This window comes from Ammospiza caudacuta, chromosome 27 (genome assembly GCF_027887145.1).
Source record: "Ammospiza caudacuta isolate bAmmCau1 chromosome 27, bAmmCau1.pri, whole genome shotgun sequence".
NCBI classification, from domain to species: domain Eukaryota; kingdom Metazoa; phylum Chordata; class Aves; order Passeriformes; family Passerellidae; genus Ammospiza; species Ammospiza caudacuta.
In genome coordinates, this window is record NC_080619.1 from 7,506,672 (window position 1) to 7,532,168 (window position 25,497).

The 25,497-nt window shown below is 45.0% G+C and overlaps 1 long non-coding RNA gene across 4 annotated transcripts; it reads left to right on the plus strand.

Moving 5' to 3' along the window:
* The first annotated feature begins 21,743 nt into the window (after positions 1-21,743).
* LOC131568566 (uncharacterized) lies at positions 21,744-25,202 on the plus strand. 4 transcript variants are annotated; one of them, XR_009275735.1, is made up of 5 exons: positions 21,744-21,864; positions 22,489-22,552; positions 23,250-23,325; positions 23,443-24,210; positions 24,983-25,202. It is a non-coding gene; the product is annotated as an uncharacterized LOC131568566 (long non-coding RNA). The 4 variants fall into 4 exon arrangements; XR_009275732.1 differs by having other exon boundaries at positions 23,250-24,210; XR_009275734.1 differs by having other exon boundaries at positions 23,250-24,210; positions 24,805-25,179.
* The last annotated feature ends 295 nt before the right edge of the window (positions 25,203-25,497 follow it).

A 25,497-nucleotide genomic window follows, 5' to 3' on the forward strand; every position in this document is an offset into this window, starting at 1 on the left:
TAGGCAGGCCTTTTGGAAACCTTGGCATCATTGGTAGCATCTGTGATCTGTGCATTCCTTGGGCTGGCACGCCGGCCATAGAACTTCTGACTCGGGAGCTCAGACAGGCATCAGACTCTCTTCTCTGTTTGGAAGCATTCCATGTGGTCTCTTTTTAGGTCTTGTTCTGAGCTGTATGGACAGCTATGCCCCACCTGGATCCATTGTGGTGGATTAGGACTTGTAATAATATGAGGTTAGGTAGAGGATTCTGACCATAAGATTTCTAGGCATCCCTCTTTGCTGTTCTTGCAATAAATCATTGAGTTAGCTGCTTCTTCCTCCAGGGCTCTCTGAGTCTCAGCAGCTGACCTTCAGTTTCAAGTCAGTCATCTCCTTTTGCATTCTCTCGGTCCTTGCAGCCATTTTCCTTGCCAAGAGATTTTTGTCTGTGGGTTGTACCCTTTGTTTGTCACGTCCTGTCTGTCCTGTGTCACGGGTGTCAGCACACATTTGGGCCGGAGCTGCTCTGCCCTGCCGCATAGCCTGGTGCGGTAGGACAAGTCCTGGGGGCTTGGGATGTGTAATGTGGGGTGTAGTTTGATCCTAGATGGGATTTGTAGATGGACACAGGATGTGTGGAGCTCATCAGTTATCCTGCAGCAGTTTGAGTCTTGTCCTAACTTTTTTTCAGATTCAGATGGATTAGATCAGTGCCCGAGGGCCCCATCCAGGGTGAGGGGATTCCCACAAGCAGGTGAGGCATCATTTGTCTCAGCAGCGGAAGTGTTCCGATGACTCTGTTACAGCTCTGTTCTTTGTTTTTCTTTTTAGGAAGTCAATCTGGATACCAGCAGTCAAGGTGAGCAGTAGAGAGTAGTAGTTGCTATTGTTCAACTCTCAATTGTTGATGCAGTTCAAAGTTTCCATTCTCATTGGTGTGCTTTAGACAATCTACTTGGAGCATGCCAAGCCCCTGTCGCCACCCGGCCGATGCACTGGGTTTCCTGCAGATGCGAGTCCTGCGGATGTATTACAGGACCCGGTGATGAAGCCCTGAACTTCTCTAATGGCGCTATCTGCGTGGCCTTTGGCAACTGCCAAGATGTTTTGGTGAGTGGTGGAAGTAGGGAGGAGGAGCGAGGGTTCGCTCAGGTTTCAGCTGTGCCAAATCACCTTATTCTCTCTTAATCCAGGTGTCCCCTGTGACTACGGCCTCGGTCTCTGAGCGTGCGCGAAGTGTGCAGCCTGAGCCGCCGGGCATTCCTAGGGGCACGGTGAGTAGCAGACTGGTGGGGTTTTGGGCAATGGGGTGCCATGGTCAGGCACTCATGTTTTGTTTTCTTTAATACACGTGTCTGAGAGACACCAGCCCAGTGCCAGCAGGACCTTCCCAGCCAACGAGGTGGCTTTTTTTGCACCTGACAGGGACCAGCATCCCCCGATGTCTCAGATAAGTAGAGGGATGTGACCCGCAGAGGGGATGAAAGCGGGGTGCCGGTTTGCGAATTACCGGGAGGGGTTTCTGAGTCTGCTTTGTAGGTGGCGGGTGTTCAGGAAGTGGCCCCTTAGGCCCCATAAAAGCCAACTCACTTTTGATCACGGTGCTGAGGTGTGCACGGCAGAGCAGTCCCGGTGTGTCTTGTGTCACTTGTCTGTTGTGCATTATGTGTTGTTTATCTCATGTCTTGTACCTTAGCCCTTTGAGGGGCCTGTCAGAAACCCTGGCATCGTTCTTCGCATCTGTGATCTCTGCATTCCCTGGTCTGGCACTGAGGCCATAGAACTTCTGACCTGGGAGCTCAGACAGGCATCAGACTCTCTTCCCTCTTTGGAAGCATCCCATCTGATGTCTTTTTAGGTCTTGTTCTGAGCTGTATGGACAGCTATGTCCCCACCTGGATTCATTGTGGTGGATTAGGACTTGTGATTATATGATGTTAGGTAGAGGATTCTGACCGTAGGATTCCTAGGCATCCATCTGTGCTGTTCTTGGAATAAGTCATTCAGTTTGCATCTTCTTCTTCCAGGGCTCTCTGAGCCTCATCAGCTCACCATTGCTGTCAGCTCGGTCATCTCCTTTTGCATTCTCTCCGTCCTTGCAGCCATTTTCCTTGCCAAGAGATTTCTGTCTGTGTGTTGTGCCCATTGTTTGTCCTGTCCTGTCTGTCCTGTGTCACGGGTGTCTGCACACATTTGTAGCGGAGCTGCTCTGCCCTGTTGCCTAGCCTGGTGTAATAGGACCAATCCTGGGGACTTGGAATTTGTAATGTTGGGTGTACTTGGACTCTAGATGATATTCCTAGGTTGATAGAAGGTTTTTGCAGCTTTTGCGTTATCCTGCGTGTGTTTGACCTATGTTCTTACTTTCTTGCAGGTGCATCGCATCCATGGCTGTGCACCCCATCCTGGGTGAGAGGGTTCCCGAAATCAGGTCAGTCACCATTTGTCTGTGCAGGGTGTGTGGCAAGCGTGACCCTGTTACAGGTCTGTTCTTTGTCTTTATTTTTAGGAAGCATAGCTGGATCTCAGCAGTCAAGGTCAAGAAGGCAAGGTTTGCAGTGACCAGTAGCCTTCATTGTTGCAGAGGTCTCAATTCCTGGGGCAAGTCTAAGTCTCCATTCTTGTTTGTGTGCCTTAGTCAAGCCACTCTGAGCACGTCAAGCCGCCATCCCCCACCAGGTGATGGACCGGGTTCGCTGCCCTTGTCAGCCCTGTCTTCTGGGTAGCTGTTGGGAACCGCTGAGGAATTGCGGTAAGTCGGGCAAGTAGGGATGAGGAGTGAGGGTCCACTCAGTTTTCAGCAATCCCACGTCATCTCCTGTCCTGTTCATGCAGGTGTACTCTGTGATGCTGGCATCGGTGTCTGAGAATAGCTGACGTGTGGGACTCCAGGAGATCGGCCATTGTTAGGAGAATGGTGAGTAGCAGACTTCTGGCTTTTGGCCGATGCGGTGGCAAGATCAGGCACCGATGTTTGGTTTTCTTTAATCTAGCTGTCTGAGAGACAACAGCCCGGTGGCAGCAGGAACTCCCCAGCCGGTAAGGCGGCCTTCCTTCGCACCCGATACAGACCAGCATCACCAGATGTCTGAGAGATAAGTAGAGGGCTATGAACCACAGAGGGGATGAAAGTGGGGTGCTAGGTCAGACTCCCAGGGTGGGGGGTTTGAATTGGCTCTGGAGATGAGGGTAGCCAAGATGTGGCCCCTTAGGCCTCATAAAAGCAAAGTCTCAGTTTTGGTTACGGTGCTGAGCTGGGCAGCAGGGCAGAGCAGTCCCGGTGTGTCTTGTGTCACTTGTCTTTTGTGTGTTGTCTGGATATGTCATGTCTCTTATGTTAGCCCTCTGAGGGGGCCTCTCAGAAACCTTTCCTAGCATCCGTGATCTCAGCGTTCTTTGCCCTGGCACCCGTGCCATGGAACTCTTGACCCGGGAGCCCAGACAGGCATCAGAATTGCATCTCTTTTTAGAAGCACCCCGTCAGATGTCTTTTCAGGTCTTGTTCTCAGCTGTGTGGACAACTGCACCCTGCAAGGTTCCATTATGGCTGATTAGGACTTGTGAGAATGTGAGGTCAGGTAGAGCATTGTGACTGTAGGGCTCCTGGGCATTCATCTTTGCAGTCCTTGGACTGGATCATTAAGTTTAGCATCTTCTTTTTCCAGGGATCTCTGAGCCTCATCAGCTCACCATCAGTCTCACCTTGGTCATCTCCTTTGGCATCCTCTCAGTCCTTGTAGTCATTTTCCTTGCCTAGAGGTTTCTGTGTGTGTTTTGTCCCCGTTGTTTGTCACGTCCTGTCCTGTGTCACGGGTGTCTGCACAGATTTGTGCCGGAGCTGCTCTGCCCTGCCCCGTAGCCTGGTGCAATCGGAGGCGTCTTGGGGGCTTGTAATTTGTAATGTGGGGTGTAGTTGGACTCTAGATGGGATTTGTAGATGGACACGTGATTTCTGGAGCCCCTAAGTTATCCTGCAGCCCTTTGACTTTCATCCTAACTCTCTTTCAGATGCAGAAGGATAAAATCCAGGGCAGAGCCCCCCATCCCGGGTGAGGGGATTCCCCCAAGCAGGTCAGTCACTGTTTTCCTCGGTAGAGGAAGCATGAATGATGGCTGTCACAGCTCTGTTGCCTTTCCTTTTAGGAAGTCAAGGCAGAGAGCTGCAGTCCAGGCCAGTGGGCAAGGTGAGCATTGCGTAGCGTGCACAAGCAGTTTTATTGCTGAGGTCTCAGTTTGTGGTGCACCTCTAACTATCTCCTCTTGTTTTTTTATTTTTTTTTTTTTATTATTTTAGGTGGTCCACTTGTGATCTATCCTGGCTGAGCATGCTCATGCCAGGTGGGTGCGAGCTTAAGGTATCGGTGTGGCATACTTGTCACGGTAGGGAGGTTGTGTTTTCACAGTATATCAGCATGCTTTTTTGCTTTGCTTCTTTGCAGGTGCTGTCGCTGCCCTAAGCATGACCAAGGAACAGAGGAGGGCAGGTGAGTCGGTGTTTAGGCAGGCTGACTCATAGGGGAGCGTTATGCAGCAGCATGCTAAGCGTGTACATTTTCTTTTTGCAGGTGTCTTCTGGGCAGCCTCCGGAGTCAAATCAAGTTTTGAGGTGAGCTGGGGCAGGGGTGCGGAGGAGTCCCGGGGATTACTGTTTTTGAGGGCAATAGTCACGGTTTCTGTTGTGTCTTAGGTACCCTGAGGAGGCTCGTAGCCACAGCTTGGAAGCGGCAGCACTGAAGCACACACATTGAGAACATCTCAACGTCCACGTCCGACCGAGGATGGATTTTGTCCGCTCGTCTTCCAAAAGCTAAGTGTCGGGGCCAGCGGTTGGGAGAATGGGAAAAGCCTTTACTATCACAGGGGGCAGTTTCATGTCAGCTTAGCGGAGAGGTCTGTAGCGGGCCGGGCTCTCTGGAATTAAAGAGAGAGGGTTTGTCCTCAGCCTCACCAGAGCCTTTGCCGGGCAGGGCAGTTCCGACCCATCTCCACGTTCTTGTGAACTTTGCATCGTCAGCCTTCCTCGAGTCAGCATAGTCACGGCTCTTTCCCCCGAGGGGCTTGCCTTCGGGTCCGGAGCAATCGCCATGGTCATCCAGCCATCTGCTTCCTTCTCTAGGCTTGCTGAGCGTCTCGAGCGTCTTCCTAACTGCTTTGACACTAACTTGTTTTTGTGAGCTACATTTCATCATCACGTGCCATCATCATAGGGCTTCCTTTCCTTTGGCATCATCAGCCTGTGGCTCATTTTGTGTTTGCAATCTCAGATCCCTAAGGGGAAAGTTCCCACTTGTCTTTGTGTTAGGTCATCTGCGTCCGTTATGTTGTCCGTGTCTGTATTACGTAGTCTGTGTCCATTGTCTTTCACGTCATAAGGCCTTTCTTACATCTCGACGCTTTGTCGGCACTATTCTGCGCCATATTGCCTATATTCTACTCATGTCCTTTCTGGATCTTCCTTATTGTGCCCAGTTTATATTTTGACTCTTTGAGCCAGGTAGGATTACAGAAGATGTTCTCATCAGTCTTCCTTGTCACTACCAGCTTTGGTAGTGCCTTTTTTCTCCACGACGTTTTCTTGGACTTCTAGAGCGGTGTCTTATACCCTCCTCACGTGACTGCAGTAGTTCTATAGGTTCCATCTTCTGAAAGGGTATAGGTCTCAGGAATTCATCTTGCAGAGTTATCTTAAGTCCTGTTTTATATTGTATCTATCTACCTATATTGCGTGTACCTGTGTTGGCTTATACTGTATGCACTTATATTGTATGTACCTGTGTTGGCTTATACTGTATGTAGTTATGTTGCATGTACCTGTGTTGGCTTATACTGTATGTACCTGTGTTGGCGTATACTGTATGTACTTATACTGTATGTACTTATGTTGGCTTATACTGTATGTACTTATACTGTATGTACCTGTGTTGGCTTATACTGTATGTACTTATACTGTATGTACCTGTGTTGGCTTATACTGTATGTACTTACACTGTATGTACTTATGTTGCGTGTACCTGTGTTGGCTTATGTTGCGTGTACCTGTGTTGGCTTATACTGTATGTAGTTACGTTGCATGTACCTGTGTTGGCTTATACTGTATGTAGTTACGTTGCATGTACCTGTGTTGGCTTATACTGTATGTACTTACGTTGCATGTACCTGTGTTGGCTTATACTGTATGTACTTACGTTGCATGTACCTGTGTTGGCTTATACTGTATGTAGTTACGTTGCATGTACCTGTGTTGGCTTATATTGTATGTACTTATGTTGCATGTACCTGTGTTGGCTTACACTGTATGTACCTATACTGTATGTCCCTATGTTGGCTTATACTGTATGTCCCTATGTTGCATGTACCTGTGTTGGCTTATACTGTATGTACTTAAAATGTATGTAAGTGCATTGCCTTATATTGTCTGTACTTGCACTGTATGCATTGGCTTATATGGTGTGTACCTATGTTGTAGCACTTATGGTCGGAGCTGCCCTGCCTTGGCAGCTAGTCACAGTTAGGTGGAACAGTTATAGAAATTTTCCTGTTGATCTGTGTTTTGTGGGATTTTGGGTAGAAAACCTATTGGTTCAGAGTGGGGACAATTCCTGGCTGTCAGATTGGCACTTGTTGACCACTTTTTGTTGTCTCACAGGTCCCTGAGCCTACCGATTTTCCTAATCTACCATTTGATGTCAGGGAGAGGCAGCCAGAAGATGTGTCGAAGCACGTTCTTCAGCGTCGCAGGTAAGGGCTGCAGCGAGTGTGTAAGTGGGAAGAGTGTGTGAGCATGTGTGAGAGCACGTGGCTGTGTTTGTCTGTGTGCGCTTGTCTCTCTGTGTGTGAGCACAGGGTGAGTGGATTTAACCTTGTGTGTGTGACTTTTGCTTTCCAGGTTTTGCAACTCCTTGTTAAATTTAGAATAAAAAATCCCCAGCTGCCTTCCACCCTGGCTGATTTTTTTTTTTGGTCCCGGCCAAGTAAAAACCCAGAAAAATACCACAAGATAGGCTAGAAAAGTACCAAAAAACCAAGAAAAAAAAACCAATATGGGTGAGAATACCGAGAAAAAAACCCCCAAGATGGGCAAGAAAAAAATGCAGAAAACACCCACAGAAAACCAAGAAAAAAACCCCAGGATGGGCAAGAAGAATCCCAGAAAAACAATGCTACATGGACCAGAAAAAATCCAGGAAAAAGCAGAAAAAAAAACGGAAAAAAAAGGGAAAAAAATCCAAAGATGGGCAAGGAAAAAAACCCCCCCAAAAAAAACCACCGGCCGTAAAGCGCGACTGTCGTAAAGACAGCCGTAAAGCGCGACTGTCGTAAAAGGTGCCGTAAAGCGCGACTGTCGTAAAACCAGCCGTAAAGCGCGGCTGTCGTAAAGACGGCCGTAAAGCGCGACTGTCGTAAAATCGGCCGTAAAGCGCGACTGTCGTAAAAGGTGCCGTAAAGCGCGACTGTCGTAAAATCGGCCGTAAAGCGCGACTGTCGTAAAATCGGCCGTAAAGCGCGACTGTCGTAAAATCGGCCGTAAAGCGCGACTGTCGTAAAAGGTGCCGTAAAGCGCGACTGTCGTAAAAGGTGCCGTAAAGCGCGACTGTCGTAAAAGGTGCCGTAAAGCGCGACTGTCGTAAAATCGGCCGTAAAGCGCGACTGTCGTAAAAGGTGCCGTAAAGCGCGACTGTCGTAAAAGGTGCCGTAAAGCGCGAATGTCGTAAAATCGGCCGTAAAGCGCGACTGTCGTAAAAGGTGCCGTAAAGCGCGACTGTCGTAAAATCGGCCGTAAAGCGCGACTGTCGTAAAAGGTGCCGTAAAGCGCGACTGTCGTAAAAGGTGCCGTAAAGCGCGACTGTCGTAAAATCGGCCGTAAAGCGCGACTGTCGTAAAATCGGCCGTAAAGCGCGACTGTCGTAAAAGGTGCCGTAAAGCGCGACTGTCGTAAAAGGTGCCGTAAAGCGCGACTGTCGTAAAAGGTGCCGTAAAGCGCGACTGTCGTAAAAGGTGCCGTAAAGCGCGACTGTCGTAAAAGGTGCCGTAAAGCGCGACTGTCGTAAAAGGTGCCGTAAAGCGCGAATGTCGTAAAATCGGCCGTAAAGCGCGACTGTCGTAAAAGGTGCCGTAAAGCGCGACTGTCGTAAAATCGGCCGTAAAGCGCGACTGTCGTAAAAGGTGCCGTAAAGCGCGACTGTCGTAAAAGGTGCCGTAAAGCGCGACTGTCGTAAAATCGGCCGTAAAGCGCGACTGTCGTAAAAGGCGCCGTAAAGCGCGACTGTCGTAAAAGGCGCCGTAAAGCGCGACTGTCGTAAAATCGGCCGTAAAGCGCGACTGTCGTAAAATCGGCCGTAAAGCGCGACTGTCGTAAAATCGGCCGTAAAGCGCGACTGTCGTAAAAGGTGCCGTAAAGCGCGACTGTCGTAAAAGGTGCCGTAAAGCGCGACTGTCGTAAAATCGGCCGTAAAGCGCGACTGTCGTAAAATCGGCCGTAAAGCGCGACTGTCGTAAAAGGTGCCGTAAAGCGCGACTGTCGTAAAAGGTGCCGTAAAGCGCGACTGTCGTAAAAGGTGCCGTAAAGCGCGACTGTCGTAAAAGGTGCCGTAAAGCGCGACTGTCGTAAAAGGTGCCGTAAAGCGCGACTGTCGTAAAAGGTGCCGTAAAGCGCGACTGTCGTAAAATCGGCCGTAAAGCGCGACTGTCGTAAAAGGTGCCGTAAAGCGCGACTGTCGTAAAAGGTGCCGTAAAGCGCGACTGTCGTAAAATCGGCCGTAAAGCGCGACTGTCGTAAAAGGTGCCGTAAAGCGCGACTGTCGTAAAAGGTGCCGTAAAGCGCGACTGTCGTAAAATCGGCCGTAAAGCGCGACTGTCGTAAAATCGGCCGTAAAGCGCGACTGTCGTAAAAGGTGCCGTAAAGCGCGACTGTCGTAAAAGGTGCCGTAAAGCGCGACTGTCGTAAAAGGTGCCGTAAAGCGCGACTGTCGTAAAAGGTGCCGTAAAACGCGACTGTCGTAAAAGGTGCCGTAAAGCGCGACTGTCGTAAAAGGTGCCGTAAAGCGCGACTGTCGTAAAAGGTGCCGTAAAGCGCGACTGTCGTAAAAGGTGCCGTAAAGCGCGACTGTCGTAAAATCGGCCGTAAAGCGCGACTGTCGTAAAATCGGCCGTAAAGCGCGACTGTCGTAAAAGGTGCCGTAAAGCGCGACTGTCGTAAAAGGTGCCGTAAAGCGCGACTGTCGTAAAAGGTGCCGTAAAGCGCGACTGTCGTAAAAGGTGCCGTAAAGCGCGACTGTCGTAAAAGGTGACGTAAAGCGCGACTGTCGTAAAAGGTGCCGTAAAGCGCGACTGTCGTAAAAGGTGCCGTAAAGCGCGACTGTCGTAAAAGGTGCCGTAAAGCGCGACTGTCGTAAAAGGTGCCGTAAAGCGCGACTGTCGTAAAATCGGCCGTAAAGCGCGACTGTCGTAAAATCGGCCGTAAAGCGCGACTGTCGTAAAAGGTGCCGTAAAGCGCGACTGTCGTAAAAGGTGCCGTAAAGCGCGACTGTCGTAAAATCGGCCGTAAAGCGCGACTGTCGTAAAAGGTGCCGTAAAGCGCGACTGTCGTAAAAGGTGCCGTAAAGCGCGACTGTCGTAAAATCGGCCGTAAAGCGCGACTGTCGTAAAATCGGCCGTAAAGCGCGACTGTCGTAAAAGGTGCCGTAAAGCGCGACTGTCGTAAAAGGTGCCGTAAAGCGCGACTGTCGTAAAAGGTGCCGTAAAGCGCGACTGTCGTAAAAGGTGCCGTAAAGCGCGACTGTCGTAAAATCGGCCGTAAAGCGCGACTGTCGTAAAATCGGCCGTAAAGCGCGACTGTCGTAAAAGGTGCCGTAAAGCGCGACTGTCGTAAAAGGTGCCGTAAAGCGCGACTGTCGTAAAAGGTGCCGTAAAGCGCGACTGTCGTAAAAGGTGCCGTAAAGCGCGACTGTCGTAAAAGGTGCCGTAAAGCGCGACTGTCGTAAAAGGTGCCGTAAAGCGCGACTGTCGTAAAAGGTGCCGTAAAGCGCGACTGTCGTAAAATCGGCCGTAAAGCGCGACTGTCGTAAAATCGGCCGTAAAGCGCGACTGTCGTAAAAGGTGCCGTAAAGCGCGACTGTCGTAAAAGGTGCCGTAAAGCGCGACTGTCGTAAAAGGTGCCGTAAAGCGCGACTGTCGTAAAAGGTGCCGTAAAGCGCGACTGTCGTAAAAGGTGCCGTAAAGCGCGACTGTCGTAAAAGGTGCCGTAAAGCGCGACTGTCGTAAAAGGTGCCGTAAAGCGCGACTGTCGTAAAAGGTGCCGTAAAGCGCGACTGTCGTAAAAGGTGCCGTAAAGCGCGACTGTCGTAAAAGGTGCCGTAAAGCGCGACTGTCGTAAAAGGTGCCGTAAAACGCGACTGTCGTAAAAGGTGCCGTAAAGCGCGACTGTCGTAAAAGGTGCCGTAAAGCGCGACTGTCGTAAAAGGTGCCGTAAAGCGCGACTGTCGTAAAAGGTGCCGTAAAGCGCGACTGTCGTAAAATCGGCCGTAAAGCGCGACTGTCGTAAAATCGGCCGTAAAGCGCGACTGTCGTAAAATCGGCCGTAAAGCGCGACTGTCGTAAAAGGTGCCGTAAAGCGCGACTGTCGTAAAATCGGCCGTAAAGCGCGACTGTCGTAAAATCGGCCGTAAAGCGCGACTGTCGTAAAAGGTGCCGTAAAGCGCGACTGTCGTAAAAGGTGCCGTAAAGCGCGACTGTCGTAAAAGGTGCCGTAAAGCGCGACTGTCGTAAAAGGTGACGTAAAGCGCGACTGTCGTAAAATCGGCCGTAAAGCGCGACTGTCGTAAAAGGTGCCGTAAAGCGCGACTGTCGTAAAAGGTGCCGTAAAGCGCGACTGTCGTAAAAGGTGCCGTAAAGCGCGACTGTCGTAAAATCGGCCGTAAAGCGCGACTGTCGTAAAAGGTGCCGTAAAGCGCGACTGTCGTAAAAGGTGCCGTAAAGCGCGACTGTCGTAAAAGGTGCCGTAAAGCGCGACTGTCGTAAAAGGTGCCGTAAAGCGCGACTGTCGTAAAATCGGCCGTAAAGCGCGACTGTCGTAAAAGGTGCCGTAAAGCGCGACTGTCGTAAAAGGTGCCGTAAAGCGCGACTGTCGTAAAATCGGCCGTAAAGCGCGACTGTCGTAAAAGGTGCCGTAAAGCGCGACTGTCGTAAAAGGTGCCGTAAAGCGCGACTGTCGTAAAAGGTGCCGTAAACCGCGACTGTCGTAAAAGGTGCCGTAAAGCGCGACTGTCGTAAAAGGTGCCGTAAAGCGCGACTGTCGTAAAACCGGCCGTAAAGCACGACTGTCGTAAAAGGTGCCGTAAACCGCGACTGTCGTAAAACCGGCCGTAAAGCGCGACTGTCGTAAAAGGTGCCGTAAAGCGCGACTGTCGTAAAAGGCCCCAGGTAGGTTCTAGATACAGTTCTAGGTCTTGTTCTAGGTGCGTTCTAGGTATGTTCTAGATGTAGTTCCGTACACTGAATATGGTCTGGGTGTGGTCTAGATTACGTCATAGGTGCGTTCTAGACTGCGTTCTAGACTGCGTTCTAGGCATGTTCTGGGTTACGCTCTAAGTTTGTCCTAGAGCGCATTCTAGGTATGTTCTAGATTGTGTTCCAGGCGCGTTCTAGATTGCGTTCTAGGTGTGCTCTAGATTGCGCTACAGACGTGTTCTAGATTGCGTTCTAGATTGCGTTCTAGGTACGTTCTAGAGCGCATTCTGTATTGCGTTCTAGGTGCGTCCTAGATTGCGTTCTAGAGCGCGTTCTAGGTATGTTCTAGATTGCGTTCTAAGCGTGTTCTAGAGCGCGTTCTAGGTATGTTCTAGATTGCGTTCTAGGTTGCGTTCTAAGCGTGTTCCAGAGCGCGTTCTAGGTATGTTCTAGATTGCGTTGTAGGTGTGTTCTAGATTGTGTTCTAGAGCGCGTTCTAGGTATGTTCTAGAGCGCGTTCTAGGTATGTTCTAGAGCGCGTTCTGGATTGCATTCTAGGTGTGTTCTAGAGCGCGTTCTAGGTGTGTTCTAGAGCGCGTTCTGGATTGCATTCTAGGTGTGTTCTAGAGCGCGTTCTAGGCGTGTACTAGATTGTGTTCTAGAGCGCGTTCTAGGCATGTTCTAGAGCGCGTTCTGGATTGCGTTCTAGGTGTGTTCTAGAGCGCGTTCTAGGCGTGTACTAGATCGTGTTCTAGGTGTGTTCTAAAGCGCGTTATAGCTATGTTCTAGATTCCGTTCTAGGTGGGCGCTAGATTGTGTTCTAGGCACGTTCTAGACTCTAAATTGCGTTCTATATTGCTTTGTATTGGGCTCTAGATTTGCGATCTAGGTGCGTTCTAGACATGTTCTAGACTCTACGAATATTTGTAGATTGTGTTCTAGGTGTGTTCTGGGTTCCGTTCTAGATACAGTTCTAGGTACGTTCCAGAATGTTATGTTCTGTATATCTACTAGATATGTATTAAGTATGCTTCCGGATACGGTTCTAGGTATGGCTCTATGTTATCTAGAATTATGTATAATATATATTCATAATATATAATACATACAATATATAATTCTATATAATCTATATAATACTATATATAAAGTATATATTCTATTTACAAATATTAATTAGTTTCACTCCAAGTATGAATTGAATTTGGCTGCTCAGTCATGCAACAAGCCGGTCCTTCATCTGAATGGATGTGCTTGCTTGAATGCTTGCCAGTGCCTGATGGCTGGAAGGCAAATGAAACTTTCCCTCACAAAACTGTGCAGTGGTATCATGGGTTGACTGGCAAAAAATAATGTATTTTCCTATGCCCGTTTGAGTTACTGATGATTATTTTCAGATTCAGAATAGAAGCATAAATTGTCAAAGCAAAATACCAGGTGAGAATTCTCTGAGGAAGAAGGAAAAGCCAGGCGTTTTTATAATCCCTAAAAGTTTGTGTTTTGAAGAATCCAAACATAAACTTAACTCTTGAGCATTTATGTTTATACAATTCATTGTACTCACAGGAAATAACATTAGGAATTGATTACTGCTGGTATCACCCCCTTCATAGCTGTGTGGACTAAGTTGATTCCAGTCATGTACAGAACTTGTGGCATTTTACTTCTTCAATTGTAATTGTTGTCCCAACCTCAATTTGAACCTGAAATGTCACCAGACTATCCTTTTTAGGTTAAAATAGAAAATAAAATATTGGAGCCTTTTGACTTCAGTAGTCTAACTCTGCTGAGTTTTCAGGATCCATCTGTAAATTAGTTTGGCTTTCAGCTTCCACTGTCCATAACATGTTCACTGTTCATAATTTTAACTTCAGACAGGGAACTGATGTTCAGGCAAAAATGGATGGTTTAACACATAGCTCTAGATATAGCTCTAGATATATAGAATTAGATATAATATATATTAATAATATATAATATATAAAATATATAATTATATATAACAATAGATATAATATTATCTATAAAGTATATATTCTATATAAGATATATTTCTATGAATACTATATATTTATATACATATTTTCAACTGCTTCTCAGATGAAAATGATTCAAGAACACTCCTCTTTCCAGACCAGTGACAAAATTGGATTTTCAGCAGAACAAAACACATGTGAGCTCTCAGGTGGGGAGCTCCTGAGTCCTGAGCCCCCAGCTGATTCCAGTGCTGCCTTCTGTCTAATCCCAGCCTGTGTTGGCAACCTGCCCTCCCATTTCAGCAGAAATTCAGAGAGGTGAGCTGGAGTCACTGGGCACAGCACAGTGGCTGGAGCTCATCAGCCTGTTCCATACAGAAACCAGCTCTAGCAGAGTTATTCTGCTCCTGTGGTGTGCTCAGCTGGGCTGAGGTGAATCAGTCTGTTTGAATGGATTGCCTGGGAGCATCATGCAGTAATAGTCTCAAAGTGCATTGTCACCATATCCTTACCTGCTCAAGGAAAATTCCTTGGAGCTTTGAGTGCTAAGAACATGGAGTGCATGGAGGAATGGTTTCCTTCAGGCTCTCTGGTTTCCCAATATGTTTTTGGTGGCGACTGGTTCATGGAGAGGATGAGAAACAAGTATGATGTTCTATAGAAGAAGGTTTATTAGTTCTGTTGGTCTCTGACTATATTTCTGTTATTAATCTGTTTTAGTTAGTAATTGGACAGGTCACCTGTGCATAGGACTGGGAGTTGTTATAACTCCTCTAGGTGAGGCTGTAGCATGTTTCTTCAATCCTTGGCATAGAGAGGAGTCAATACCATGTTATTTAATGGAGGCTGAAGAGTGTTTGTGCTCCTAAAGTATTTGAGACAAGGAAGATCCTGTCCATAGTGATTTGATAAAGGACAGGGATCCTACCCTTTCTGTCTGTCAGTGCTGACTCACATGTGTTTGTTATTTGCACCATACCACTGCCTGTGTAGCTCTTAAGACCCCCTTAGGCATCCAGACACAGTCTGTATCTCAAACAGCCTAAAAATTCAATGATGGGATGAATTCTTTTGGAGACTATTTTTCTCTTATTAGGTTCCTATCTCAAGTGAACAAACTGCTTGATTTACAGCACTGTTGTTTGAGAGGTTCCCTTGTGTAGCTGAAGATTCGTGTAATTGCTACTTTGCAGCAAATAAAAAACATTTCTCTGGTTCAAACTGCAATTTGACTATTTCTGCTGTGTAGAGCCCATTATCAGAGCCTTGATGAGGCGCAGAACAGATTTGGATGAAAATGATGAGATTTGGATGAAATGGCCCTCCATCAGGGCAGGCTACAAAGATCCTCCTCTTTGAGGTATTGGCCCTTTTGATGCATAAAATGCATGAAAATTTGCTTGAAAAGTGCAAGTTGATGAGTAAAAGAGAATTCACAGTAATTGTAGTGAAATGAAAAAAGAAAACAAGGCAAAAGCATTGGAAAGAATATGTTTAATTGCATGTAATTACTTGATGTGGGTTTCAGTCAGGGAAAAAAGGAGAAAGGAACATGCTAAATAGCGCTGGTGTGGCAATTACTCTTTGATGATTTTCTCAAATGACTGAACTTTGTGTATTATTAAAAAAAATAAAGATACAGCAACAACAAAAACAAAAAAAAAAAAAAAAACCCAACCAGGAAAACCACACACACTACTTTATGTTGTAAGAACTTTGCTGTATCAGTCAAAATGCTCTGCCACGTCTTTCACCTCATGATTTTTGCATGTATAGACAAAATAAACTTTGTTTCCTGGTAATGCTGTGTCAACATGCTAGGTGGGATGCAAGTTTAATAGTTTTAACTATCAGGGTGTGAGTAAAACATTGCCTGGGTTATCTGATAGCCTAAGCACTTTGAGATGGAGCTTCTCAGTTGAACAATTTTTTGACATGCCAGGTTTGCTGACAAACAAATCTGAACAAGTTGCAGTCTGGTGAAATAAAAATACAAGAGAAGCAGAAATAGAGGTCCAATAGAGGTGGGACAAGGTTCCTAGCACTAATTCAAATGGTTTTGTCTCTAAACAAGTAATCAGACTGTGGTGGTGTTTGAGGGTCCCCAGGACAAGGGAAGAAATGACATCTGATAATACCTCATCTTCCCTGAGGAGGCTTCCAGTAAGGAAAGGACAAATGCGGGAGTCTGGGGCTTCCCTTCTGGGAAATTGAAAATCGAGGAAGAAAACTAGATAGGGACAAAGAAAACTGATGCTATCCTTCTGATAACAGAACTGAAGTCATAAATGAATTTAGGACTGGTTCTCAGCATCTTTTAGGATTCTGTCAATGCACCTGTGACTGAGACTGGCAGTGATTTTCCCAGGTACAAAAGTACAACTTCATTTCAATGTGAAGGATCAGTCAAGGTCCAGCGGTATTTTGCTTGGGAAAAAATTCTGCCTGCTATATCTGCACCAGAACAGGCTTATTGGTGGAATTCTTTTCTGCAGATGTGGCAATTTTTGGGGGGGCTGTTTTTGGTCCTAATCTGGATTATTTCTTCTGGTTTTTGTGATAACTTTCACAGATAGGCAGGTAACTGGTAGTATTCTCCCAGTCTAAGTAGGTTTCTAGGAAAATGGAGTAGTAATAAAAAAGTAGGCATAGCAAGCTAAGGAAAGAAAAGACCTGTAGCCTTTTTTTTTATTTCACTGTGATGGAACACCACTCAGCTGAGTAGGGAAATATTGTCCAGTTCAGACTGTAATTGAGTAGAATCTGGCTTATTTGGGGCTGAACACAAAAGTGAGGATAAATCAAGGAATTAGCAAGACCAAGAGAACAGACTCTACTTTCCAAATCCCAGAGTGCCAGTGCTGGAAAGTTTATTGTAATGGAATTTCAAGCCAGGATTTCCAGGCTCAGGAGGTTTAGTTATTTTGGATGCATTTCAGATCAGCAGTGCCTGCTTGGCATGCTGTCTGCTCCTGTTGCAGCATTTAGTTTTGTGACAGGTTCTGTGTGAGAAACAAGAATGGCCCATATCAGCACACCTTGGCAGCTTTATTTCAGCTGTAGCATTTTCAAGGAGAAGTTCCACAGCTGTTATTCCTTGTAACCCTGGGCCGGTGTCTTTGCTTGAAATGGTTGAAAAGGACGTGCAAACTGAAGGCTCTTCCCCATAGAAAGGTGTCAGCTCAGCTGCTGTCGCTCCCAACGTGTGCAGAGTTACAAACACAGAGCCCTGGGGCAGCAATGCCATCAGCTGGCAGTTCAGCAGTTATAATTTACCACAGGGGATGGAATGGTTTTTTTGTGAGGGTTATCTTAGCAAGGCGCTCACTGGGGGACCCATCTGTTTCTGCTCATGTGCTTCCAAGGGTGACGTTTGCTAGCAGGGCCAAAAACCCCCCGGGAAACTGCATGTGAGCACAGTTCTCATGCGTAACCCATTGTAACTACATTTCCTCCTGTCTGTGATCTGCAGAACTCATCTGATAGGGAGTTTCTTTCCCAGTACTTTGGGTGAGTAGACTCACTAAATCCTGCTTCCTCTGTTTCTGCACTAGGGTTCATCCAGCACTGAGTACTGTGGGAATGCGTAAAATCAGAGGGGTTTGGGAAAGCTGCAAAAGGCAGGCCTCAGAGACAGCAGAACTGTGATCAGAGCTGAGCAGCAGCCATGAGATTGGTCAGCAGAAAAACTATTTAAACTGTGGAAAAGCAAGAACAAATGGAACAATGGTCTGTGTATTAACACTTGCCTAGAATAACTCCCTAAGCTACAGAAAGTTTATCTAGCAAGATATTAGGAAGTTCTAGGCTTAATACTGGAGCTCTGTGCATTGTGTTTAAGGCTCACAAGCAGGTATTGTATTTGAAATAAGCAAGCATTGTTTAACCAAAGGTACCTGTGCTTACAGTGGTTGGATAGAGCTACTGTCAATGTGCTTTTGCTTTGTGTGATTGGGCAAAAAACTGATAAAGTGAGTTGTGACATTGAGTTCTTGGTCTGCTGCCTGGGATGTGAGCTGGTGGCATCTTCCCATTGCCGTAACCATGGAATGAGGCTGATGCTGGAAAATCAAACGGCTCAAGGCAGTTCCCAGCAGCCCTGCCCTGTTTGTGATTTGTGCACAGACCCCTGCCAGTGTCAAGTACTTGGCACAGAGCTATGGTGAGAGGCACTGTGAAACTCCTGATCTCCTGCCTTCCTGCTTCCTCCCCATTTCCCTGATCCCTGAAAGCGTTTAGCCATGACAGCACTTCTCTTCACTTTAGCCATGACAGCACTGCACTTCATGTCCTAACAAGTGTTGGTTGCACAGAGGTAGTGCTGAAACTGTTGATGGTGCTGTTATTAGATGACCCCTGACACCGACTAACTGAGAAACTGGACACCATGAATTTCCCATTTCTCCTGAAATCACTTTCTTTCAGAAACCGCTGCACAGTCTTCCACACAACGCATTACTTAAAGGCAGAGATGAGAATTCAGGGAGTGGGGTCTGACTTCCAGCTGAGGTAATTGTGCAAGGCTACTGCCAGGGAAGAAGCGAGGCAATCCTCACTGGATTGAAGGCTGCCTCACAGTGAGCAACCCCTGAACCTGGAGAGAACATCTGAGTGCTTGTTAGGCTGCTGAGAGTTGGGTCTGACAGCTGCTCCTTGTGTGCATAAAGACACAGAAAGCACACAGTCCTGAGGAAGGGAAAGTTGGATGTTAATTGGCTCCGAGTGACTTCTGGTGCCAGGAATGCTCAGTATGGGATGATGCTGGGGATGTAAATGGCAGGAGAGAATTAATTGCATATTGTGAGTGAGGAAGGACTATGGTGCTCAGAAATGAGTTTAGCTTGTTTTGTTGGTTTTCTGGTAATTTTTCTACTTTGGGTTAATTTTGTGGTAGTGATTACGCCTAAATGTTTTTCTAAGTCTGAAATTAGTACTGTGGTTATCTGTTGAAAAAGTTCTTAGTCTCTTATCAGGTTGTTTTTGTATATATATATTTGTATATATTTATTTAAATTAAATAAATATAAGTAAAAAAATATGATACAGAAAATATATATCTATTATTATATTAGAAGGTATTCTCTCTAATATATATAATATCTATGAATAAAATAAATAAAAATATCCATATAAATATCATTAAATTTTGAAAAATAAATTTACTTCCTAAATTTTAAATCTGGTTCAAATAAAGGGGTGTCCTTGGTTTTTATTTGGTTAGAGGCAGGAGTTTTATTTTAAATAATATAAGTAATATAGAAATGTGGATCTTAAGATAGAAATATATAATAAATATATAAAGAGAAATTGCTAAAGTATGAATATAAATTTATATATAAATATATGTAAGTAATATGAAGAGTTGTAGTATAGAATATAAATAACATTATATGGGAATATAAATATAAAAATACGTAAATATAGTTTAAAAGAAAGGGAATGTTTTGGCTTTTATTTAAGTAGAGGCAGGGGTTTTATTTTGAATATTATAAGTGTTAGAGAAGTAAAAATCTTGACGCAGAAATATTTAATCAATGCATAAAAATATGTATAAAATATATAAATAACTACTCGCATCAGATGTAATATAGAATATAAATTTATTTATAACTTGACATTGGTAAAGATAAATGTATAAGTAAGCAATAGACATTAATATACATTATAAATACAAATATGAATATAAAAATCAGACATAAGGATAAAACATATTTAAATATTTTTTAAAAGAAAGGGTTGGGGTCTTTTTTATTATTGGGTTAGAGGCAGGGTTTTTATTTTAAATAATATTAATGTAGATATTATTGTTATATATTTCTAAATATTGAGATATAAAATCAAGATATAAATATATATATATAAACACAAAATGTAAGTAAATATAAACAATAGGAAGAGATGTAATGGAGAATACAAATAAGAGTATACATTAGTATACATTTTAAATGTAAAAGTGAATATGAACCTGAAAAACAGAATTTTAAAAAATATTTAAATACAGTTGAGAAGACTGAGGTTCTTTTTGGCTTTAATGTGGGTAGAGGCAGGGGTTTTATTTTAAATAATGTAAGTGTTACAGATGTAAAAATCCTAACACAGAAAGATATAATAAATATATAAAGATATGAATAAAAGTATATAAAAATATAAGTAATAGGAACACATGTAACATAGAATATAAATTTATAAATAAATCGCTAAATATAAATGCAAAATCGATCATACATCAGTAAACATTTTAAATATAAATTTGAAAAATGTTTTTTTAAAAAAATTAAATACAGTTGAGATGAAAGGGGGTTTTATTTGCCATGTATGGGGTAGAGGCAGGGGTTTTATTTTGAGTACTGCGAGTGTTACAGAAGTAAAAATCCTAACAGAAATATATACTTACTATGTAAAAATATGTATAAACATATAAAAATAAATTTAAGTTTTAGGGATATATGCAATATGGAATAGAAATGTATTCATAAAAACAAATGTATAAATGGACAGTGTACATCAATATACATTGTAAATAGAAATGTGAATATTAATATGAAAAAAATATTTTTTTAAATATTTAATTTTTTTTTAAAAGAAATTGTTGAGGTTTTGTTTTGTTTTGTTCTATTAGATTAGAGGCAGAAGTTTTTTTTTTCCTCTTCCCGGTTGTTTTGGGGCATTTATTTCAGAGCAGTTTTCGGCGGGGATCGCCCCTGTTCTTTTTTGCCGTCTTCGCTGCCCGCAGCCCCGAGGCGCGCTGCGCCCCCGGCTGGGGCGGGCGGCAGTGCTGCCGCCTTGTGGGCAGAGCGCGGTACTGCAGCCCTGCGCCGAGAGGCCGCCACCTTGGGAGTGGCGCGTCGCGGATGTCGCGGACTTTTGGTTGACCTTCTCAACAGGGCGGCGAAAAGGGCGGGGAAGTGGAGGACCGGGGTGGGTGTCAGTGGACTGCCTGCATGGAATACCGACCCCGGCGCGGCCCCGGTGGTATTTTCTGTGACGTTTCAAGTGTACCCGACACATGCTGTCGTCTCAGCGGCGCCGCGGGCGGGCGTATTTCGGCGGGTTTGTGACAGGCATGTGGGGAAACGCCTCGCTGTGCCGGGGTCCTCTGACAGCCGCTTTCCCGCCCTGAGGGAGCCGAGCCGGGCCGAATAGTTCCGAAGAGCCGAAGAGCCGAGTGTGGGCGAAAACAGCCGAGTTTCCCCGAAGAGCCGAGTGTGGCCGAAAACAGCCGAGTTTCACCGAAGAGCCGAGTGTGGCCGAAAATAGCCGAGTTTCACCGAAGAGCCGAGTATGGCCGAACAGCCGACTTGAGACGAAGAGCCGAGTGTAGCCGAACACAGCCGACTTGAGACGAAGAGCCCATGATAGCCGAGTGTAACCGATAGCCGACTGTAGCCGACATTGGCCGCATTTAGACAAAGAGCCGAATATGACCGACTTTAGCCCAACCGGGCCGAGTTCAGCCGAAGAGCCGGAAAAGCCGAATTTAGACGAAAAGCCGAACCGAAACGATTTTAGACCTAAGCCGAACCAAGCCTAATTTAGCCGAGTTTATTTAAACAGAACCGAACGACGCCGCAGCACTCTGCCTGCAGAGCGCCGGTGCAGACGGCAGGGGGCGGTGTATAAAGCGAGTATAAAATATCAACTGTATATAAGAAGGAATAAAAAGCTCTGTGTCATGTGCAGCAGTAGAAAATTTCAGGCTCCCAGGGAATAAATAGTTTTCTTTCAATCATTATAGTTTTGGGGTTTTTTTTACTCCCAGGTAGCCAGAAAGTTACTACTGCTGCTTTTTGATTCTAAAGCTAGGAAGGAAAACCAAGATTACAAATACAAGAAAAAGAAAGGGAAAGGGAAAGGGAAGGGGAAAAAAAGGAAAGGAAAGGAAAGAAAGCAGGAGAGCAGAAGGGAAGGGAAGGGAAAGGGGTGAAAAACAGCGTTAAAAAAAGAAAAAGAGTTGGAGGGGAAAAGAGAGGGCATTCGGGAGGAGCGGTCCTGCCTCAGGTCCTTCCCCGCCCTGGGGCGAAGGACCCGTTTGATGCCCGGGAGGGACTGCAGCTCCCGGTGGCGGGGGACGGAGCCGTGGCTGTCAGCCCGAGACTACAACTCCCGGCAGGCCCTGCTGCCGGCGCGGCGTGTGACGCAACGGCTATCGCGGCACATGAGTGGCTACCAGCCCGAGACTCCAACTCCCGGCAGGCCCTGCTGCCGGCGCGACGTGTGCCGCAACGGCCGACGCTGCCCGGGATTTTTCTCTAAATCGGCAGTAAATACAGCTGAGTAAAATTAGCTTGGTTTTCTTCCTTCTTTTTTAACTGAATTGTTTTTATTAAAAATACCATTTGAATATGTAGAAAAAGTGGGGATGTCCTGTACTATATCCTAGCTTTTCTTGTTTATAGGGTGCTCAGAAAACATGCGTCCCTTAGAGTCCCTCAGAAAGGTTCTCAGTGCGATCTCTACCAAGGTATGTATTTACTAATAAGTGATCCCTTTAGATATTTGCCTGTGTACCTTTTCCTGTAATTCAGAGCTTGCGTTCTGTGGGTTTTATGATAAACCTGTAAAATATGTAAGACTGCTTTTGCAAGTCTGAATCGTTGAAGGCAGCAGTAAGTGGATTTAGAGCCTGTTCTTGACCAGACAACGGGAAAAAGTGTGACTTTGATGCTGAACTTGTTTTTTTCATTTTTCATTTGACTTGTCTGGAATGATTTAGGAATAGAGAGAGCTAGAAAAAGAGAGAAATAGAATTGATTATTGAGCACTCCTCAAATGCTCACCACGATTCAGTGTAGAGCCGAAGTGAAGGGTGATGGAACAGAGCTCTGTGCTTTAGAAGGAAATAAATTTAAACCTGACCTCCGCACAGAGTCTCACTAACTTCTTTTGTTTTAAAATACAAAATATTATTAGGAAGTGTTGGAAGTTAGTGTTTTGGGAAAGAAACGGCAGTTCCACAGAACATTCCATTTAACAGAGGCTCTGGGAACGATTCATGTTGTAACTGCTGTCACTGCAATCAGTTGGTGGTTCAGCCTTGAAATGTGCACTTGCCCTTCTATAAAGCACTGTTTTGTTTGCCTTTCAGTGCTATGAGTCTTGATAAATTGGAGAAGAGCCCAAGAGCAATTTTTCATCCCTTGATATAAAAGGTAGGAAGTGACTTTTTTTGGTTTGGTTCTTTTTCTTTATTATTTCCTGGAAATAAAAGTAATTAAGTATAGGTACTATTGGTTTGTTTCTTCCAGTAGCAGATGATAACAATAGCAGTAGTAATAGTAAAAATAATAATAGAAATAATAATAATAGCAATGTAATACTACTTAAACTGTCTTTATCCATTGAACTGGCCATTTCAAATCAAAACTTCTAAACACAAATCAAACCATCATCCTCGTAGAATCTTTCACAGCAGTGGGCCATAGATCCTGGTTTTGTTGACAGGATTTATTGGTTCTGGAATAGCAAGAGGGAAGTACAAGCCTAACTACTTCTAGCTCACAGACCCATCCAGTGAATACTGCTTTGTGTTTTGGTGGGCTTGTGATGACTTTGAAATCAATTGCTCATTCCAGTAAAAAAAATTAATGTTTTTTTGAACCTGACAGCAGAAATAACTTTAGGCACCAACTTAATAATAACAGATCACCAATTTAAGTTCATAATTTTATGCTGTACTATCAAAGTTTAAAGGTAAATTTTTACTTATTAGGAGATGGTATAAAGTGTATGTTCCAATGTGTTGGATGTATGCAAAGGTACATACGTACCCGAAAGTCCTTAGAGGAAACAAATTTTTACGTCTGCTGTTTGATTGTTTATCATACAATATTTGGTTTTATTTCCCAGGGATCGGTGAATTTTAACTTTGGAGTCCTCTGTGCTAAGGATGCTCAGCCTACAGATGATGAAATGTTCAGTAATGGTGAGTTTTTCACCTTCTCTTTAATTGCTATGCTGATCTGAATAAGAAAAAAACAAAAGCAAGAGAAAAAAAAAGGATGGTTTATTATTTTTTACGCTGTTATGTTTGTTTCCTCAGTATTTGCTGCAGCTCTGCGAACCCAAGCTTTGGGTTCCTTCTGTCCCACTGGGAGTTGCCCAGTTTGGTTGCATCTGGTGAAATTCACCCTGAGACCTTACAGAGCTAGCTCAAACTACGTGAGAGCCATTTGCAGTTCTCTCCAGACACCTGGAGAATGGGTGATGTTTCTGAGGGTCTGGCAAGTATACTTCTATCAAAACTCAGTCTGTGAAATTTCTGGGGAAAACCCTTCTGTGTCCTGAAGGGTTCAAACTCTGGTGAGGATCCAGTTATCAGGTGCTCACCTGGATGGTTCCAGCTCTTAAAGTGAACACTTGTACTCTTACCCTGTAGTTTACATCTATTGTATTTTTGTTATTTTGCAAGATTTTACGGCTTTGCAAAATATTGTGCATTTCACTCTTTGGAACCTCTCAGATCGTTCTTTGGTGCAGCACCACCTCATGGGACACTTGGCTGCCGTCCTGAAGGGGTTGGTCGCTAGAATTGTAAATCCTGGAGAGTTTGTAAGTCTTCTGTCCCCAGGGAGGTACCATGCTTTGTTTACTTTTGTTCTGTTTGTAAGGCGCTGCTTCTCATTGGAAGTATGAATTTCAAACTACCCTGTTCTTATTTTAACTGTTTTCCTGGTTCTCTCCCTACGGCAGGGAAAGACTCTCGTATCCTTGTCGTCGGGCTCGGTGCTGTCCAAGAAGATGCAGAGTCTAAAAAAATCATAAGAAGCAAAATATGACTGCAGGGAAAACAAGCTGGAGAGAACAAAAGGTGATATTGTTATCCTTACCCTGTATTAGAAACATCCGCTGTGCTTTGATGCTGGCAGCTGCCAGGGGCTTGTTAGCTCTTTGTAGGCAGGTGTAGGTGTTCACTTGTAGGTTTTTTCTCTGGACAAGTCAATTCAAACTTTGCTAAGCTTATATTTGCAAATTACTCTCTAGCACAGTCCAGCATGACATTTTTGAATGTTGTAAAAATACCATGTTACTTGGAAATTGCTAATGATGAGAAGCTTTAGGGAAAAATAAGATGTCAGGGTTGGGAGATGTGAGAAGAATTTTGAGGGGATGTTAGACTGAAATAAAGCACACTTGAAGCTGGACTGGCACGCTGGCAGATCCCCTATTAAACAGTAGTGCTGAGATTAGCCTGGGGGTTGCCCATTGTTTCTGTAGAAATAAATGTTTTCTGGTCTTCAGAGGTAAGCTGCTTTGAAAAGCTGGAAGGCACAGCATAGTGACAATCCGTGTGCTTCGCATTAAAAATAGATTTCAGAAGGGTCCTAGGCTTTTGTCTTTTCCTAGAAGTCGATGTAATCCTATTGAGGAGTTTTTAATTCTGTGCTGCCATGTCATCGATCAGGGCCCTGTCGTACTAATCATCATACAGATGCAAAACAAAAAATCAGACCCTGTCCCGACCACTTAGAGCCCAGAACACGATTTCCTCAGGCTGCCATTTGTGTGCCATCGGTACTCACCATGGAAGCGAGCTGGGGATTGTTGCACCCGTTGGGAACAAACCGCTTCTCGTCACACAGAAATGGAATTGGGACGACGCCTCAGCCAGCCTCTCTCTCCTGAATCTGCAGCAGAGCAGTTCCAGTCCATGCGGGCAATCCAGTTCCTGACGATCTGAGCGCACGGAGCAGCGCTCAGCTGCTGTGGGGGGCTCAGGGAGGGCAGAGTGTGCATTGTCATCTTCCTGAACCTACAGACGCGAATCAAAGTGAGAAGCCACAGGGTGGAAATCAGTCGCATATATGCTAAATAAAACTTGCAGGTTTTTTTTAAGAATTGTTTTTGCTTGTTCTTTGTTGTGCTTCTGTGCTTAGAAAACCTCCCTTTACAATCAGTTCAATTCATCAATTGAACCTTTGTTTGCAGACTCTCACTGAGCAGAATTTGTTGCAGACTCAGTGCACGCTGTGCAGGCCTCCCGGGAGTGTGAGGAGCTCATGTGTGCTACTTTTTGCTTTAGGACGCTCTGAGGTATTTATTCCTTTTGGGATACATGATGAGAATTCCCAAGAGAGGTAGTTATAAGGTATGACAT